The sequence below is a fragment of the Carcharodon carcharias genome, chromosome 3 (assembly GCF_017639515.1).
Source record: "Carcharodon carcharias isolate sCarCar2 chromosome 3, sCarCar2.pri, whole genome shotgun sequence".
Lineage (NCBI taxonomy): Eukaryota > Metazoa > Chordata > Chondrichthyes > Lamniformes > Lamnidae > Carcharodon > Carcharodon carcharias.
In genome coordinates this window covers 55,278,526-55,292,371 of record NC_054469.1, presented here as the reverse complement: position 1 = coordinate 55,292,371, position 13,846 = coordinate 55,278,526, and the positions used below count along the sequence as shown (strand labels likewise).

Here is a 13,846-nt window from a genome sequence, read left to right as displayed (position 1 = left end):
ATGTTATTTGCGATTCATGGCCTACATGTCCCAGTATGTTATGAAAATTCGGTCACTACATTTAAAAACTAGGCCCACACAGACTATTAAAATAGCCATTGCAAATCATGAGACCTTAGCATTATGAGCTTCAGACAGTCCTAAGTCTCAAGAAAATACCTGATTAAATATGGACATTTACAGCGATCCAGGGAATTCACACATCCTTTTATTTAAGGATGGCTCAACATAAAAGACAAAAGGGGACATTGAAACTCAATGTGTGTAAGATGGATGTGAATGGTCCTAACAACCGTCATTGTATTATGTTAGTTTCCTTCATCCAATCAGGACTGGGTGAATCCCAAGGTGTCAAACGACAGCACAAAATGATTGCAATCAACATACACACCACCCATTGTTTGGAAAAAAGATTTTGAACTTGTGGGAGTCACATGACGAGGGGAAAATGTTGTTGTCTGCTTTTAAAACCAGCAAGAAGCAGCTTGCAGACAGAAAGTTCCACCGAAAGCCAAAAACTAGTTGCAAGCCACATATACAGCCAAGGTAATAAACAGCAATACCTTGAAAGTGGGAGATACTACCATAGAGAAGGATTCTCCAACCTGTTTCAGTTAAAGTTCACCTGAGAACAAAACTCCAAGAAATTCAACCACAAGAAACCTTACAGTCCGCTGAGAATCCCCTGCCCTAGAAGACTTTCACTTCAACTTTAAAGCACTGGTGTTAATGTTCCAAAATTTGCTAGATTCTGGAAAGGTTCCATCAGGTTGGAAAGTAACAAATATAACTCCTCTATCCAAGAAGGGAGGGAGGCAGAAAACATGAAACTGTAGGCCAGTTAACTTGATGTCTGTCATGGGCAAGTTATTAGAATTGATCATAAGGAGGTCATAGCTGAGCACTTAGAAGAGCTCAAGGCAATTGAGGAGAGTCAGCATGATTTTGTGAAAGGAAAATCATGTTTAACAAATTTATTTGAGTTTTTTGCAGGAGTAACATGCACAGTGGATAAAGGGGAACCTGTAGATGTACTGTACATTGATTTCCAGAAGACATTTGATAAGGTGCCACGTCAAAGATTATTACAAAAATAAAAGCACGTGATGTAGTGGGTGATATATTAGCATGGATAGAAGATTGACTAGCTGGCAGAAAGCAGTGAGTATGCATAAATGGGCCTTTTTCTGATTGGCAGGATGTGACAAGTGGCATCCCACAGGGGTCTGTGCTGGGGTCTCAACATTTTAATACTTACATCAACGACTATCTGTGACAGGCCAAGTCTGAATATTGTCCAGGTCTTCCTACATAAGGACATGGACTGCTTCCATATCTAAGGAGTCAAAATAGTGCTGAACATTGTGCAATCATCAGCAAACATCTCTGCTTCTCACCTTATGATGGAGAGAAGGTGATTTATGAAGCAACTGAAGATGGTTGAACCGAGGACACTACCCTGAGGAATTCCTGCAGTGATGTCCTGTGACTGAGATGATTGACTTCTAACAACCACAACCGTCTTCCTTTGTGCTAGGTATGACTCCAACTAGTGGAGAGTTTTCCCGTGATTTTTATTAACTCCAGTTTTGCTAGGGATCCTTGATTCACATTTGGTGAAATGCTGCCTTGATATCAAGGGCAATCACTCTCATCTCACGTCTTGCGTTCAGCTCTTTTGTCCATGTTTGGACCAAGGCCAGGAGCTGAGTGGCCCTGATGGAATCCAAACTGGGTATCAGTTATTGCTGGTATCAGCAGGTTATTGCTGTATAATTACCACTTGATAGCATTGTTGATGGCACCTTCCATCCTGATTATCAAGAGTAGGCTAATGGGCAGTAATCGGTCAGCTTAGATTTATTCTGCTTTTTGTGTGCAGGACATACCTGGGCAATTTTCCACATTGTCGGGTAGATGCCAGTGTTGTAGCTATACTGGAATAGTTTGGTTTGGAGCGCAACCTTCAGTACTATTGCCAGGGCCCAGAGCCTTTGGAGTATTCAGTACCTTCAGCCATTTCTTAATGTCATATGGAGTGAATCAAATTGGCTGAAGACTAGCATCTGTGATGCTGAGGACCTCCGGAGGAGGCCGAGATGGATCACCAAGGCTCCTTCGACAGCACCTTCCAAACCCACAAACACCACCATCTAGAAGGACAAGGGCAGCTGAGTGATGGGAACACCACCACCTGGAGGTTCCCCTCCAAGCTACTCACCAGCCTGACTTGGAAATATATCACCATTCCTTCACTGTCACTGGGTCAAAATCCTGAACTCCCTTCCTAACAGCACTGTGGGTGTATCTACACCACATGGACTGTAGAGGTTCAAGAAGGCAGCTCACCACCACCTTCTCAAGGGCAACTAGCGTTGGGCAATAAATGCTGGCCCAGCCAGCGAAGCCCACATCCCGTGAATGAATAAAACAAAACACTCAGCACTTCTGGCTGAAAATTACTTTAAATGCTTCAGCCTTGTCTTTTGCATTGATGCGCTGGGTTCCCCTACCATTGGTTATGGGGATATTTGTGGGTTAGGGTTTGGGTTAGGGGTTAGGGTTAGGGTTAGGGTTAGGGTTAGGGGTTAGGGTTAGGGTCAGTTGTTTAATTGTCCACTACCATTCATAACTGGATGTGGCAGGACCGCAGAGCTAAGATCTGATCCATTGGTTGTAGGATCTCTAGCTCTGTACATTACTTGCTGCTTACGCTGGTTGGCATGCAAGTAGCTTCACCAGGTTGACACCACACTTTTAGCTGTTCCCAGTGCTACTTCTGGCAAGCTCTCCTGCATTCTTCATTGAACCAGGGTTGATCCGTTGGCTTGATAATAATGGTAGGTTGAGAGATATAGCAGCCATAAAGTTACAGATTGTGGCTGAATACAATTCTGCTGCTGCTGATGGGCCAGAGCACCTCATAGACCTGTTCTGAATCTATCACTTTTAGCATGGTGCTAATGCCACAAAACACAATGAAGGGTATCCTCAGTGAGAAGATGGGACCTTGGGGCTTTCACAAGGATGGTGCAATGGCCACTTGAATCAAATTTGAGCTGTTCTACATGGAACTCATTCGTGGCAAGAGACTCCCAGAAGGGCAGCTTTAGGATTGTCCTCAAAACGTCCTTGAATAGATCAAACATTCCTACTAACTCTTGGGGGTCCCTGGTTTGTGACCAACCAAAATGGAGAAGGTTCATTTGGAAAAGCACCGAATACATCAAGAAACTTTATTGGGAAACGCAGAGGTGAAGTCAAGCCATCAGAGAGAGGACACATACTTCTGAACACCTCATCTACCTGACACATAAAGCACCACCTGCCACCAATGTGGCCAATTTGCTGATCATTGGACTTATCAGTCATCTCAGAACCCATTGAGCTGGAGTGGGAGCACGTTATCTCGATCCTGAGGGACCACCTAAGAAAAAGAGACTTCTAGATACAGTTGCGACAGGTAGATTGGGGAGGATAAGGTTTAGTAGATTTTTGTTTTTGTTGGTTACTGCAACAGCTGCTGTAGACCCAATCTTGTAGATATGTCCTTCAGGATTCAGCCAGCGAATTCAAAAGTGGTGGTACCAAGCCACTCAATGGTGGATATTGAAATACTCCACCCTGAGTGCATTCTCTGCCCATGCTACATTTAGTACTTCTTCCAAGTGGTATTCAACATGGAGGAATACTGATTCATCAGCTGAGGGGTGGGGCGGTGGTAGGTGGTAATTGGCAGGAGGTTTCTATGCCCATGCCTGATGCCTTGAGACTTCATGGGATCTGGAGTCCCATGAATGTTGAGGATCCCAGGGAAACTCCCTCCTAACTGTATACCACTGTGCTGCTACCCCTCGTGGATATGCCCTTTAGGTGGGACAGGTCATACCCATGGATGGGGCATTGACTGTAAGGTAGGATTTGGTGAGTATAACTATGTTAGGCTGTTGTTTGACTTGTCTATGAGACAGCTTTCCCAATTTTAGCACAAGCCCCTAGATGTTAGTGAAAAGGACCTTGCAGGGTTGACAGGGCTAGGTGTACTGTTGTTGTTTCTGGTGCCTATGTTGATGCCAGTTGGTCCATCTGGTTTTATTCATTTTTGACTTTTCTGTAGTGGTTTGGTACAACTGAGTGACTTGCTAGGCTTTTCAGAGAGCAGTTAAGAGTCAATCACATTGCTGTGTGTATGGACATATATGTACACCAGACCAGATAATGATGACTGTTTGGACATTAAACAGGGCCCCTGTGTCACTAGTCCAGTGATATTACCACCATGGCACCATCTTTCTAGAAAATTGTCATTAATCTTGTATTCAAGGCATATACTAACAGGAATAATTTTATAGTAATTTGCTACCAGGTGACTTTAGTTTGGAAAATGCTTGGACTGAACAGCATGGTGAGAGTACAGGACAAGAAAGAAACTCCAACGGGGAGCTAAGCATCAGGCCATTATAACCCCTGGGCCTTATTTGAACAAAGCAAGTCAAACCCTTGCCCAAAACTAGTGGGACTAATGTCAAGGGGCATGGTGGAATTAAAATTGGAGTGGAACTCCTAAGATGCAGGGGACCCAAAGGAATGTTTGCCATCATACATTTAGCACCGGGAAGGGGAGGTTAGCAATCGATACTGGCATTGGGAGATGCAGGGCCAAGGCTGGGGAGATCCAAGGACTAGATGTCTCCCCAGACCCCACAATGATTTCATTAAAAAGTTACATTTTAACTCTCCAGGCCACTTTGTGATTTCCTGTCATGGTTTGGGTCTAGCCTCTATGTTGGGTTCCCAAATCCACTGCAGCACCAACGATGTCATTAGGTTGTGTCCTCCCAATGTCAGACAGGCTCCTGCTTGTCAGTGCCGGGCAGGCCTCCTGTGCTTATTTTCATTTAGGTTGTTTGGGGGAAGATCAGGATCAGGGACATGGAAAGAATGTTTCGCTATCCTCCATCCATCATCTTAGCCTTTGCCTGGACCCTTCCTACCCATGCGACCTGTACCACTCTTGCCAGGTAGAGGGTTCAAATCTATCTCATTATGCCTGATCCAGAGTACTGTGGTCACTCTGATGAGATATGATAGGGAAGATTTATATAGAAAAGTCATTAATACGTTTAAATGGATCACACTTATGAAGAATGTGATCAGGATTTTGCTGTAAATGCCATGCAGAGGAAATCTTTCTGCTGGTCACATAGAAAACTGCAAAAACATAACTGAAATAATTTAATAATTGTGAGGATCCTTCCAGGAGGAAAAAAGATAAAGAAGAAGACAATCATGTGATCTCAGTAGCTGAAATTTGAGGAAATAGCATTAGCTGAAGCAATTGGTTCCTCTTTCTCAGGCCAACTGAAAAAGGTTTGTAATTCTTAAGCAAACATGTCAAATTTACAAGCTGCACTGCAGATTTCTTTTTGTATCCCTTTCTACCTTGCTATGTAACTGAACAAAGAATCAGCGCTGATACAAAAGTCGAATGGCCTCTTTCTGTGCATTAAATATCCATAACTTTATGATAAGGACAACAGGCAAGGATTTTTAAAGGACTGTGATCATCTCGGACTAAGTGAGGATTCACCCCAATTTTAATCAGTTCATTTTCTAGGTGAGTAATTTTGCACTGTGCTTGCAGCATGAAGCCTCCTAGATAGCAGCTTGGATTGGAGATAGGGCAACAGCATTCTAGGGCAAGAAACATAGAATCATTGTCCTGCTCTTTTTTCAAGTATATAACCAATACCCCTTTGAAAATCACTGCCTCCACCACATTCTCAGACTTTCCAAATTATAACAACTGGCCGCTTTAAAAAATTATTTTCATCTCCCCTTCAGGCTCTTTTGTCAATTACCTTAACTCTGTATTGGTGGAAACATGTTTCCCTGTCTACTCCATCAAAAACTCCACCTCATTTTGAACACCTCTGTTCAATTTCCCCTAAAAACTTCTATGTTCTAAGGAGTACAATATAAACTTTTCTTGCCTCTGCACATAACTGACATCCCTTATCCACAGTTTCATCAAAGGGAGGCGATGGCGTAGTGGTATTGTCACTGGACTAGTGATCCAGGGACCCAAGGTAATGCTCAGGAGACATGGGTTTGAATCCCACCATGGCATATGGTGGAATCTGAATTCAATAAAACTCTGGAATTAAAAGCCTAATGGTGACCATGAAACCATTGTTGTAAAAACCTATCTGGTTCACTAATCCCCTTCAGGGAAGGAAATCTGTTGTCCTTACTTGGTCTGGCCTACATGTGACTCCAGACCCACAACAATGTAGTTGACTCTTAAATCTGAAGTGGCCTAGCAAGCCACTCAGTTGTAATAAACCGAGACTACAGTCGTCCACAAAGTCACAAGGAAACGGAATGAACCATCCATCATCAACCTAGACACCGGAAACGACAATGGCAACCTCTGTCCATCAAGTCTGCAAACTCCTCCTTCTTAACACCTGGAGCTGAGTGCCAAAATTGGGAGAGCTGTCTCACAGACTAGTCAAGCAACAGCCTGACATAGGCATCCTCATGTAATCATACCTTACAAACAATGACCCAGACACCACCATCACCACCAAGCAGAGGTCATGGCACAGTGGTATACAGTCAGGAGGGAGTTGCTCTGGGAGTCCTCAACATCAACTCCAGACCCCAAGCGGTCTCATGGAATCAGGCCAAACATGGGCAATGCCAGCAGATAAATCGGAAAACCACCACCTGGAAGTTCCCCTCCAAGTCACTCAACATCCTGACTTGGAAATATATCACCGTTCCTTCATTGTCACTGGGTCAAAACCCTGGGCCTCCCTTCCTAACAGCACTGTGGGTGTACCTACACCATGTGTACTTCAGATGTTCAAGAAGGCAATTTCTCAAGGGCAACTAGGGATGGGCAATAAATGCTGGCTCAGTCAGCGAAGCCCACATCCCATGAGTGAATAATGAAAAAAAAATTGTAGTAAATCTCCACTTCACCCTCTCCGAAGTTTGGTTCTCCCATTGTTTCATTTTTCTTCAAATGCTGATGGGCCTTATGCGTGTTTCCAGAATTTTCTGTTTATATTTCTTTTTCACTGAAACTGAACATGTAGTGATATTGGCAATCTCTGCTTTCCTACCATGCTATATATAAGAAATAATGAGCAAGTACTTTGGATATGTAGCTCAACAAGATTGGCAAAGAGGAACTATGCGCTTGCATGATAACTTGATGAAATGTGTGGTGAAACAAGACTAGAAAGATATACTTCCTCTACATCATTATTGCTGTTATTCCACTGGAATTCATGATTCTCATTGGCTTGAAGGATTTCTCTTATCAGCTGTTGTGCTTCAAGTTCAGGCTTCAGCTCATAATTGTGGCCAATGTTGATACACGAGTTGGTAAGGGAATTAGCGTAATCACTACTGACTGAGCTTCAAGGACCGATTGTTGTCTCAATTACCCAAGCGTCAAGAAGACGGTGTACCCAGTAATTCGTTGGAGTCTGGCAACTGTTTATAAGAAGCTGGTAATATGCTAATAAAAGATTACACTAAATGCTTTCTTCTCAATGTGTGGTTCTGTCACACCACGCCTAATCAGTTAAAGATGGTGAAATAATTCATAAAGATATATATGTATAAATAAGCAAAGGTAACCACACATTCCTAGCAGTCATTATGATATACATTATGGATTTAAATATATTTTATGGAGCTCAATTTCCTCTCAGCCTTAGAATTATCCAAAACATAAGAGATGCATTAATGGGCCATAACATCTGAGCTCCAGAACGTTATATTTGGGGGATACCTCAGAGATGTGCTGGGGAACCTGCCCATCCTTACCCCCTACTCTGAAAATTCCCCAGGAAGGATTGCACAGCAATTCTCCTGGAAGTGCAAACTTCCAATGAGCAATTGCCGGCACTGGGAATCATCCAAAAATACGACTTAAATCGTTTAACGGAATGGCTCCAAATGTCTTACATCAATAGTTACCCAGAAAAAGTTAAAAGAATTAAAATCAATTATAACTTCTGGGAAGTTATTGTACAGACCCACACTGAACCAGATGGGAATTCCCCCAACACCCCCAATTCCCAGGGGAGTCGCCCAGCCTTCACCCCCACCAGGGGGGAAGCAGGTGTTCCCCCGCCTTCAACTATTCCCCCACCAGGCCCCACTGCTGGCCACCCCCTCAACAACCGAACCACTGCCAGGCCCAACTCTCACCCCCAACCCCACCCCCTCCCTAGAGCCACCCCTCCCAAGACCTGAGCCAATCCAACACCTTTTCCCCAAGGCCAGACACCCACCTCCCGTAAGGCTTGACCTGACCCGACACCCGCCCCCAGTACCCTCCACCAAGACTTGACCCAACAACCCCCGCCACCCCATTCCTACCCACATACTTTATGCACTTACTTTCTCCCTAGCTTGTCAAGCTCCTTTAAATCTGGCTGGACCTTTAAACTTACCTGGTTGACGGTAGCTAGTGCCACAAAAAAGGAACATGGCTTTCTTACCTGCGCCTCTACAGCCCTCAATGTTAGTCCCTGCACAGATCTCACCTGGCCTGAGTTGGAAGGCTGGGCGAGATAGGATCGCCTGGATTTCAGGTTAAGAACTTGCGAGCCGAGTAGCAATCTGGCTCAATTGCCACTCCATTGGAAGTTGCGATGTGTATTCATTGGGCAGAATTTTTAGCTTGGCAGGCAGGCACGGGCCCAACACGCTCGAGCATTAAATAAAGTGTGTTGACATCGGCCAAGCGTGCTGATGTCAACGCGCACTCTCGCAATATTTTGCTAGGCTGGCGCACAATGGAGACAGAGGCCAACCCACCATTAATTAAGTGGCCAGTTAAGGCACTTGAGGCACCAACTGTCTCCGGCTTTACGTAGCCCATGTGATTTTTAGGCCGTCGCACGGGCAAAATGGGCAGGCCACAATTTGTAAAACTTCATCCACGGGCAGGATAAGAGGGGTCAGTGGCCTTGTCAAAGCAATTAGTGAAGAGTTTAGGATCTCACTTGTTGCATGTTGCGTCTGTGAACAGGACAGCTTCACCTTGCTTCAGAGCTGCATTCAGAGCATTTAGAGGCTTCAGTTCAGGACTCAGCTGTTGTTTTCCAGGCCCCACGTGGGGCCTTCCAGATATCAGCCTTCCCTTACCCTGGGAATGGGGATTGTGGTCTCTGCTGGAGGCACCTCCTCTGAGGGGGAAGAGAAGGCCAGAAGGGGGAGCAGCCAGGTGTCCCTATTCAGTTTCCAGGGGACCGACCTGTGGGAGGAGAGGCACAGTCACAAGGTGCGCAGGGTCACAGAAAGTCCAAGGCAGAAGGGGCCACAGAAGGCGCCAATATCCTGCTGCTAGGGTTTACAGGTGGCAATGCAGCAACCTCAATATGTTTGAGATGTAATGCATACAGTAATGAATGAAAGTCAATGCAGACCTGAACAGAACTTCTGCCACCAGTTTGATGCAACTGTGGACAGCTGATTGGGACACTGCATAAAGATCCCCCACTGACCCCTGGATAGAGCCAGAGGCATAGAAGCTGAGGGCTACCGTGACCTTCAGCATTCACATGGTCAGAACTGATCTCACAGCCGATCCTCTGACAAATGGATGTCCCTGTCTCCCTTGAGAGGTAGAGCTTCCGTCGGCTCTGAAGATGTGCTTCCGATGCTGGAACATTCAGGAGGCGCATTGCAATACTGCCCAGATCATGTGTCACTGATTGTGGTTACATGCTGCGCTCTCCACAATTGGGCACTGGCAAGGGGGGACCCGCTGGAAGAAGAAGATCTTGAAGCAGCTGCACAGGCTGATGAGTCCAGTGGTGAGTCCAAGGATGAGCACAGTGAGGAGAACGCTGAGGGCATAGAGGCACACCTGGGTAATCTACAGGGAGGCAGGGACACCCAGGATGTTTTGATCCAATGCTCCTTCAGCTAGACTACCAAATAAGAACTGCCACCACATGCTAGGGCTTCAGGCTCCATACTCAATCCCTGACAGGATCAGTTCTTTGGTCAACAACATACACTCTGTGCCTTTGCAATAAAGTTTCAGGAGACACACATCCATCATAACATCACGGCCTGTCCTGCACCTACAGAACAAATGAAGCATACAGAGGCCAGCTGCACAAAATAACATATCATTTACTTGTGAATGTGAAACATTGCAGAAATTCATATGAACCAGTGTTTTCCATCACACCATTAAAAAAAGAAAAGAAAAATGGGGGAACCAAATATCACCCATGATCAGGCGCTTTAAGTGTTTGCTTTCAGGTACTACATCTAGGTGCTTCCCCCTCGCTGGCACTGGCATTGGAGACAGCCTGCTCATTTTGCTGTCCTGTTGGCCTTGATGACCTTGGCGGGCGTCCTCTGGCCCGTGGGTCCTGGGCTGGCCCCACCTGGGAGGGAGCAGCCAGTGCCATGGCTGGCATCTCCCCGGTCGCCGCAACCCCATCAAATGACACAGTCACTGGAAGAGGGATGGAGGAGCTGCTGCCATCATCCAGAGTGCCCTGAGAGGAGCCTGCAGAGACAACAGGCAGCTTGTGCACCAACATCACGTCGCTTTGGACCTCCCTGCTCACCATTGATGGATGGGCATCTAGCTGGGATACTGGGTGCCCAATCCATCTGCCACACTGACACTGACTAGCTGAGGTCATTGCCAGTGTGAGGGCTTGCAGGTCCAAACACATCCCCAGGTATCCCTGATGGAGTCCCTGGACGAGCCTGTCCATGAGAGTCGCCACTCACTCCATGAAGGAGGCATTGTGCTTGGCCATAAGGATCAACACAATGCTTGTGCTCCACAGAGACTCCTCCACAATGGACACCATGGCACACATTCCCTCATGGATCTCCGCCAGATCTGCTGCCTCGGGAACGACTCAAGAGGCCCATCATCAGCCATCGACTGAGCATTGTCCTGGTCTCCAGCAGTCCTCCGATTGCCGAAGCTGTAGGCACTCTCTATCTCTGCCTGCACCTCAAGCAAGTGTGAAGTGGCCTCACCAATAATGTACCAATAGACTACCCAGCGATGTTATGCCCACCGAGGTGCTGGTATCTGCACTGGTGCCTGCTTCACAGAGAGGGTTTGACACAAATGCATAGTGAGCATGGTGGTCCTCAGGGGTCAGGCTCAGGCTCCTCACGGCGACCAACTGCTGGTGAGTCTAAAAGGGAGAAGAAAGACATGTCATTAGTTTAAGTCATGAAACTGTCACTGTGCATGCCTGGCACCCTGATAAGACAGAGATATGCATCATGATGCCCTCATCTTTCAATTATCAATGGGAATTCCAGGTTCCAGGCTTACATCAACATAGAGGCTACACTGGAATGGTAGCAATAACCGACATTCTCACCTCAGTGCACTGCACTCTTATCTTCCTCTGGCACCCCAGCCTCACCACATCCACTTGACCGAGGTGTATGGCGCCTCTCCAGCTCCAGGGCCTCCAGCTCATATCGCGAGAGGATGAGGAGGTGTGGGAGTCCCCCACCAGTCCACAACCTCTCAGCATTGTTATGGGATGTTTACTCCTGAAAGGACAGAGGAGCAGTGATTAGCCCACTCTCTACCTGTAGCGCCATTGCAGCCTGGCCAATCCCACCTGAGGAACACCTCGCAGGGCTCAGCTGATTCATGACCCTGGAGTCGCAAGGCACTCAGCCCAAGTAGCCAGGGTCACCCCCTTGGCCAGCTCCTGCCTCATTGACATTTGCCACCACACTCTAAAACCTCTGAGGTCGATGAGGAGATGGGAAGCTTTTAACTGTTCTGCAAAGTGACCCATGCCAACACGATACTCACCCTTCCCGATCGCAGGAGATTGTTGAAGCGCTTCCGGCATTGCACCCATGTGTGCCTCACCACATCGTGGCTGCTGACACTGAATGCCACCTACTCCCAGGTCTTTTTGGTGAGGTGGGGGTCCTCTCTCCTCTCTGGCACCCCCTTCAGGAGGGCTGCGAGGCACTCATCCAAAAAACGCGGCGCCGACTGCCCCCCAGCCTGCCCTCCTACCTGCCCTATCCAACCGCTACAGTTTCCATTCGCAACACTTCTACATCCCTCTGTGGCAGCCTTCCAGGGGCTACTGAGGCCACATTTGAATCAGCCACCGGATCGCTATTGGGCCCAGTGGACATCATGCCCCGCCCCTGCCCCGCCCCCTCTTCGCATTCACTCCCAGGCCATGTATTAATTGGCCCACCCGCATAAAATCATGGAGCGCTGCCAATCGCAGGCAGCAGCTGACCTCCTGGCCAGCCCCGCCCGCTCCTGCCAATCCCGCACACCAAGGGTAAAATTCTGCCCATTGTATGAGTAATAACACAGCTGTTGCTAACTTCTATAGATACTACTAAAATTACTCCTGGGAGGAAACAAGACTAAGACATATTTTACCTGCCTTTGCTTGTTAAGCCATTATTAAAACTTTCTTCCTAAGCTCTTAAGACTTGACATTGAGAATCCTTTTCATCCCACCCCCATCCCATTCTAAATCCTAAAGCACAGTGTCAGCTACCCAATGGGAAACAATGCTGTAATTGTGTTATGACTGGTCCCTGGGTATTATGATCCTGGACGAGGTACCCCAAATTGTTATGCTCCCTGGTGAGGAGGAATGAACTGGCTCTCCTTCTTTATTCAACTTCCTCTGTTGGTCCCAACAAGGTTAATTTAAAAAGATCCCTTCCCTCATGGATACCTATTCCCAGTCCAAACATATTTATGTTTTAAAAGGAACCAATTTAACTAGGCTTTCTTGAGCCAAAGAAGGAGTAAGTTTATTAGTTACTAAAATGCAAGGAAAAAATACCAAAAATGCAACACTCATGCACACAGATTAGAAATGAGAAGTGAGTCCAGAAATAGAAGTTAAAAAAGATATACGAGTCAGTCTTCGCTTGTCCATGAGGAGTAGATGCAGAGATGTTGCGGCCATTAAGTTGGATGAGTCCAGCAGAGCTGACTTTGGCAGTTGAGCAGCTGGTTTAGAGACACTCAGTTCTGCAGGTTAGCTGAAATGAGTTGTGCTGTTTCATTTTTGACTGTGCCTTTGCTGACTTGTGACTTACTTCCAGCAATCAGAGAGAGAGATACTTTTTTACCTACAGGCCTAGGGATGCCTGGTTGATGTTCTTCAACTGTGACCTTCATAGAACACATTGACACAGTAGAACTAGAGCACCAGACTAGCACACAGAACTAGAGTTACAGTTGGCTTTTTAATCCCTTTTCTTGTGTATCTCTGGAAGGGAAAAACAAATATGTCTTTTGCCCAGAAACTGCTTTTATCAACACAGATCATGTTCACAAACTGGAATATGACTCAACAGGGGATGGTTTTGCTAAGTTGGTAATCAGTTCAGTTTTTGCGTTGCATCTCTTCCTTTGAAGTGTCTCTGTCTGAAGTAGGCATTGACATATTTTTAGGCATGACATTCAGTTCTCTCTGGACTAGTGGGTCAAGTGTCATCCATATAGGAATGTTCCAACAAGTAGTTACTTTACAGTCTCAGGCAGTTTTTGCTTGTAGGTCCTTTTTTTTAAATAAAACACTTCTTACTTAAAAGTTCAATATGCCCATAAGTAATTTGGGGCAATGATCCGTGGTCATGACAATTGTAAAACATTTATTGTTCATATTGTAGGCCAATGGTTGCAGTAATTGTTTAGCCATCCAGGGTTCAGGACATGAAATTGTATTCAATAAATATGGTAACTTTGAAATCAGTCCCAGAAAAATTATGAGGAAAGCTGCTGTATTGCTAGGAAAACCCAACTGGTTCACTAATAACCTCC

General features: G+C 46.0%; 1 protein-coding gene across 2 annotated transcripts in view; it reads left to right on the top strand.

The window, feature by feature from the left end:
* LOC121276542 (amyloid beta (A4) precursor protein-binding, family B, member 1 interacting protein) overlaps window positions 1-13,846 on the top strand; it is a 175,132-nt gene that overhangs the window by 17,665 nt on the left and 143,621 nt on the right. The gene's annotated exons all lie outside the window — the stretch shown is intronic.